The sequence below is a fragment of the Copadichromis virginalis genome, linkage group LG14, assembly GCF_057382275.1.
Source record: "Copadichromis virginalis isolate Kocher_CV1m ecotype Utaka linkage group LG14, C_Virginalis_male_GT1.1, whole genome shotgun sequence".
Lineage (NCBI taxonomy): Eukaryota > Metazoa > Chordata > Actinopteri > Cichliformes > Cichlidae > Copadichromis > Copadichromis virginalis.
In genome coordinates, this window is record NC_140631.1 from 21,719,070 (window position 1) to 21,726,011 (window position 6,942).

The window sequence follows — 6,942 nt, forward strand, 5'->3', positions numbered from 1 at the left end:
TTCCTTTCCTCATCTCATCCCCGTCTCTCTCGACTTTAACAAACTGCGCTGCCTCGCCATTTTTTTCCCCTTCTTCCCTCAGAGGTCTGAGGCAGTCTTAACTCAATCACCTATGTGTTCCTCTGCTTTTCTTTCCCACCAGATCTGGAGTCCACCATCGTATGCAACTGCTCGAATCTTACCGCGAGCTCCCGTCAGTAATCACGGGAACTCTGCATCTGTCTGCAAGAACAAAACTAAAGTGCAACAGCCACTTTACTATCATTGTTATTATGCGACATTCTCTAACATTTTTACAAAAGCTGCTTTTTCTTTGTTTTCTTTTTCTTTTTTCCTTTTCATCTGCCAACCAATCATTATCTTATTTTGTATTGTTATTTTATTTCATTTCCTCATTTTCCTTTGCTGTGTCTGTCATTGGAACTCCAGAAGGACTCTTGACCAATCACGGGTGTCGAGCGCTCCTGTTACTGTGTTGTGCTGGTGTGTGTATGTGTGTGTATGTGTGCGTGTGTGTGTGTGTGTGTGTGTGTGTGTGTGTGTGTGTGTGTGTGTTTCTGCCTGCTGCAACTCAGCTGGCTGGAGAATATTGGGCACTTATTCTTCTTCATCTCCATTGGTCACAAAGACTTATTGACTTATGCTGCCAAATTTTTTAATGACTAGATATCAGCACAGGGTTTCAACACAACTAGGATTTTAGTTTTACAGATTGTTGATTTTTAATGTTCCTTCTTTTTGCTACACTCAGATGAGTTACCTTACTTTGCAGTCTCTCCCCCCAAATTCTTCCTCATCCTTTTTCAGTTTGATCTCGGTCGTCTTCCAGTGTAGCTGTGTCCAGCAGTAGTTTGTCATCCCGGTTGTTACGCCTCCATAGGAGTGCTATGAGCACTGACCAGCCATCACCTGTAATGCTACGCGTCACATTTTTTGTCTGCTTTAGCATTGTACCTAGTACAAACATCATGCTACATACTATGCAGGCTAGTATGTTGTAACACTATCAAAATTTTATCCTAGCTATAGAGGACGTTCCTGGGTGGTTTGGGTCATGTCAGCTTTCTTTCTGTGGTTAGAGTAGGTAAGTACATTTAAAACCTTAAAAAAATACAGCTATACTAACAGTGACAACAGCTTGGACGGTCGTGCACACTTTCTGACACACACACACACACACACACACACACACACACACACACACACACACACAGGGGCTCCTGTTGTGTTTTGGGAAACACCGTCACTTAGTGGCGCTTATTGTACAGTACCTCCAGTTATGTTTTAGCTGGTGGACACGCACACACACGCACACATGGATTTCTGGGGTGTGCATGGGAGACACAGCCAGCAGTGATGGAGTTTAAAGGGATCGGTGGTGATGTCGGAGGAGAGCCGGAAGGAATGAGAACAGTAGACAAGATGACATATTCACAGCTGTCATCTTAAGGCACAAGAGAGTTAAGTTTGTTACTCGCCTGCAAGGAGGTGCACAAACAGACGGCTCTTTTGTGCTGTATGTGATGCACATTGATTTTTCTCACTGTGAATATATCATCTCGTCCTCCTCCTTCCATTTTCCAGACGAGGACTAATAACCAAACGGCCTGCAGATGAGAGCCCAGACTATTGAATTTTTTATTAAATAATGGGCCTGTCAGATAAATATCATTGGATAGATGAATAGAATTCAATCTAGTCCATCCGTCTAAATGTTATGCACATCACAGCCTTCTGATTGGACGCAGTCTGTTAATAATCTGTTCAGCATATAAGGTCCATGTTGCAGCACGGCTTTTTAGTCATGTAGCTTGAAGTGCCCAGTTACGCTTGTATTCACAATTATTTTTTCCACTTCATTGATTTTAAAGTTAAACAAATTAAAAACAACAACAACAACATGTTTTTTTTAGTCACACATTAGTTCCCACAGTGCTTCAGCAACTTTGTCATTCTCTCTCCGAAACACTCGGTTTTGGCTCCTGGCTCTTGAAATCTTCACTGTACCCAGACTGTATAAAAGATGGATGGATACTGTGACGTCTCATGTTTGTTTAAGCCCCATTTTGCAAAAGAATGGATGTTACAAGGAGTCGTGGGTCTGACTGGGAAACTGTATTTTATTGGTTTTTGATTGGCAAGTCATTAGCCCATGGGCAAGCAAATAATCATCATTTTAAAAAAATAAAAAAATAAATAAAATCACCAAGATTTACAGAACAGACTTTTTTGTTCAGTGTGACTCAAAGTGAGTTGATGAGCCTGTGAACTTCTTTAGGACCACAAGTGTTTTTGCAGCCACAGCTATCGCCATCTGCTGGTCTTTAGATAGAATGCAGATTTAAAGGAGTTTGACAATCAAACTTGGTCACATTCATAACTGGATGCTCCTCTAAGAGCCATCAAATACTAACAAACTTTTAGCTTCAGCCAGATTTTCTCATCTCTGAACTTTAATGTCAGGAAATTGAAAATATGACAGTCTTGTTAGATGTTTTTGTGGAATTATTTCACCCATTTCTTCTTGTGTTTTTATGTTAGAAAGAAGAACTTTATTGGTAATTTGTCTACAGTCAAATACAATACAGATCGAGTAAATATTTATACCTGTGTGCCATGCTAAAATGAAACATGTAGGGTTCATTATTGTTGTGGAGACAAATGTAATTCAGCAGAAACTGATCATTTTGTACAAGAACTCAACAAAAAGGTCATAATAGGCGAGTAGGTGGGGTGTTTGTTTGTTTTTTCACTTCTTGGTTTCTAGGCCAAGATTATGGCTGTTACATAGTGACATAGATATGTAACACAAGAAGAGCCTGGGCTACAGCCAAAGCATTTCCATGGCAGTGTTTTCAGGGAGAGAATGACTCCATTCGGTGAGAACATTGGGCTATGTAAGCAAATCTAAACACAGATACGTAATAGCGGCACTTTAAGTCTTTGTGTATTGGTCCTCGTCAGTGTGGGGTAGTCGTGATCGTGGTGGGATTTACTTTTAGGTGAGGCCTGTGGCATTTTTTCAGGATTTACAAGAAGAAAAAAGCTCAAAGGAGAACTTCACATTCCTGTGAGGGTAGATTGGTCTTTTAAAAAAAGCATTTAGCGCACGGGTATGTGGATGAAGTGGTTTGATATTGCAATAAAATAAGAGGGGAATGCCTCCAACTTTAACGTACAGTAATTATTTTATCAGCATTTTGAATTGATTTTCTTTTTTGGGGGGGTTTAAATAAACAAATGCATATTGTTGTAATCTCTAAATATGGATTCAAGGCTCCGTATGCAGCCGCCTTTCAATAATTATTACAGTTACTGCTAAGAAAAGTAGACATATCAAATTTTTTTGAAGTATTGAATAACATTGTGAGGAAATATTGCACAACATAAGACAAAAAAAAGAAACTTGACTATACTACTATAATTTAATGCTAAGTAACAGGTACCTAGACTTTGTAGTGCAAGACGGAGGAAGAAGCAATTTATATCCTAATTAAAAATAAAACAATAAGGTCGAGTGTTTGAGGTATTCTTAGTCCAGATGTTTGTACACTAGTATGTTAATTCTCAAGAAAATATCGCATAATTCCGCTGTCGGAAGAAAAGCGCCTACGTTTGGGCCCCGTTTTTAAAGCGACTCTTGTATTTTAGCCGATATCAAGTGGGTGTTTTTAGCATGAGAGTGAGGAAATGACGCCGCTTAAGGATCTTGTACATTTTAATTTAAAGCTGGTGAAACTTCACAAGTTCACAAACTACATTTTCTTGCGACAGCAGTGATGTTACTCCATTAGGATTTATTTAACCAACCACTACTTTTTGTCAGTATTTCTCAGTTAAATCTTGTTTCCTTTCTTCTTCTTTCCCTATGGTCAATTGAGCATAATGGGTATGCATAATATTCAGGTGTATTTCACTATAGCATTGGATTTCTAAGTTTAAAAAACATGCAGTATATTTATACAGCAAGTGGTACAGTAATGTATTTCTAGCTAAGCATGGTTGCATCAGTGTGGCAGCTACTGTTTGTGCTTTTAATATATATATATATATTATTTTTTGTTTTTGTTTTACCTCTTCTGCATCTGTCCGCTTCATATCCGTTTCTATAGGAGGGAGTGGAGTTCACACAAGGTCTTTACATAAAACTGTGGGATTTCTTATCACCAGATTCCCATTGAAATTACAGACGTTACGATATGTTACAAAAAAAAGCTAAAAAAGAGGATCGGTGACAGAACTGAAATGGATGCCTTTAGAATCAGTTTTCCTTTTTTTCTGTCCGTTTCTGTTTTGTGGGTTCAAAGAATTGTATTGAATGATGTCTTGAAAACCCTCAGCCTCTGTGCCCTTTGTTCTGTGCCATATTTCACCAGTTGTTGTTCGATAAATATTACTTTGTTCTCCTAAGTGGTGAATTCTGAGTCCTCGTTGCGTCTGGCTTCATGTGAATCTGTTTAGTTTTGGGGTTTTTTCCCATATTGCTGTCCTGTTTCTCACGCTGTTGATGCATATTGTCTGCCTGACTCTTAACTTTTGCTCCTCTCCTCTCTGGGTTTACCCCCGTTTTCACTTTGTGCCCACTCGGCATTCCATTACACATCTGGTTTCATCACATTCAGGGATGCAAAATGATGTCGGATCATATATTGTTTCCTCCCGTCTTCACTCTTAGCACTTGTTTTTTTTTTTTTTTTTTAACTCTCATACCTTTCTGTGCCAACCTGCCTAAAGTTTGCATCCCTCACCTCCCCGTCTGAACTGCAGAAGCGATGGTTGTTACATCGACGCCTTTTTAAACACTAGATGTCGCTGGTGACAAAGTCTAATGTGGCATCTGTGTCTGATGGCTTTGAGCCTTTTTAATCATTTGCATGTAAAACTCACAATTAAATGTCACCTTTGAACACTTTCTCAAATTGCTGTAGGTTTATTGGGAGATAGTTTTAGATGTCTGGACAACCAGAACATCACTAAAAATACAGACCTGTATTTTTGACCTTTTTTTTTTTGATTGTGGAACAAAGTTCAAAAACAAATTATTTTGTTTTAATGTGGAGACCCAGTGAAGAGGCTGGGAACAGTTTCAGTTTTGTTTAGTTTTTTTCCAGAGTGATGAAACTGCTTCCTCATTTCACTCCATTCCTTGTTTCATTTATTTCAATTTGCACTTAAGTGAAAATGGGCAGTTGCACACTTTGCAGCGTGAGGGGGGCGGGTGTGCAAACTTGTCTTAACCGTGACTCTGCTTCACCGCGTCATCCGTCAACCTGTAGATTTCCAAACCTTTTTTGCTTTTATTTTCTTTCTTTTTTTTATCTTGACAGTGAAAATGTGACTAGAAGCATTTCATAACACCTATCCTCTCTTCCATTTCCCCTCCCCTTCTCTCTTTTTTTTTTGTTGTTTTTTGTTTTTGCCTTGCAGTTGCAAAGTCTTAGTTTTTCACAAGTATAAACTAAAACACTACTATCAAAGTGAATAGTAGGCTCTTAAATGTCTTCAATGTTCTGCCGCAGCTTTTTAATTTCAACTTGTCAGAGATATCTCTTAGTTTGATTTGACACTAAATGTGATGCAAAAAGTGGAAATTCCTTGTCTTCCAAAAAAAACAACAAAAAAACAAAAGAAGAAGAAAAAAAAAAACTGCTTGCATCCCTCTGGATCAAGTACGATGAACAACCCCATCTTTGGAAGTTTTAGTTTGGTACCCAGTTTGCACATGCTATGGTATATCTGTTACCGTAAGGTTGTGTTTGAAACTGAAGCCCAACGTCTGTTCAGCGTTGAGAGAAGTGAATTGTATGTTAGCTATTTGGTCCAGAGTGAAGGACCTGCGTCAGGCTTGTGATATGAAGTGTAAATCTGTTTTCTTTTTTTTTTTCTTTTTTAAATTTCCTCTTTTTTTTTCTTTTTTTTTATTATTGTTTTTTTTTTGTTGTTGAGGGTTTTGTTTTGTTTTGTTTTTTTAAAAGATCAGTTAGTGATCTTAGTACTATAACTAAGCCAAGTTTGTAATTGTATATTTACTGTAAAATGTAGAACATTGAATAACTATTAAAATTTTCCTATAAAAGGAAGACTTATTGTGTGTGTGTGGCCTTTTTTTTCCTGGTTGTGTTGTCATGATATAATTTTTTTTATTGTTGGGTATATTTTATAAAACACTGTTTTTTGAGATTCATCAAAATATGCACAAAGAGAGAAATCAAGTCATAAACCCTCACCTAATTCTAGTGTTTTATTCATCATAACTTTAGCAGGTCTTAACATTACGTAAGTACAACCTCAGATGAAAGCCATAAAACTACGTACGCCCTTACTGATTCTATAGTAATTAGGAGGGTAATTAACTGCCACATGCTTCTAATCAAGTCCACTCATCAAATATGAGCACAACTATAAACGCAGAAGTTTTGGCAGTTTGCTGGCCTGAAGCATTTAGGTGTGTCACAACAGTGCCAAGCAGGAAAGATGGCAGCAATGGAAGCAATTGTTGCTGTGTGTTAGTCTGGGAAGAGTTTTAACGTCATTTCCCAACAATGTTTTTTTTTTTCTTTGCCGCCTGTCCCATTTGGTTCTTTAGCCATCAGAATTGTTGTCTGAAGACCAACAAGGATACCCAATGGATTTACTTTGCCAAATGGATCATCGTGGCATTGCCGTATTGGTCCATTTGGTCGATCTTTGTTTTTATTATTTATTATATTTTATTTTCAGATGTTACAGACGGGACAGACATGAGTGAGAGATAGGAAAGGGAGAAAGAAAGAGGAAGGAAAGGAAAAACAGAAGGGGAGAGGGACAGTGAGAAAGGGGGGGAGAAAAAAAATAAAAATCTCCTGGATCACCTGTTGAGAGAAGAATAGAAAACAAGCAAAAAAAGACAAAAAAAACCAAAGCAACATACTAAACACAACACCATCGCATTAATCTAGCTAA

At 38.0% G+C, this 6,942-nt stretch overlaps 1 protein-coding gene across 2 annotated transcripts in view; it reads left to right on the forward strand.

Annotated features, from left to right (window-relative positions):
- The window catches only part of fam168a (family with sequence similarity 168 member A), a 47,820-nt gene extending 41,734 nt beyond the window's left edge, over positions 1 to 6,086 (forward strand). For both annotated transcript variants that reach the window (XM_085429906.1, XM_085429907.1), the window contains one exon: positions 143 to 6,086. The gene's annotated coding sequence lies outside the window, so the exon portion shown is untranslated. The remainder of the gene's footprint in view (positions 1 to 142) is intronic.
- The last annotated feature ends 856 nt before the right edge of the window (positions 6,087 to 6,942 follow it).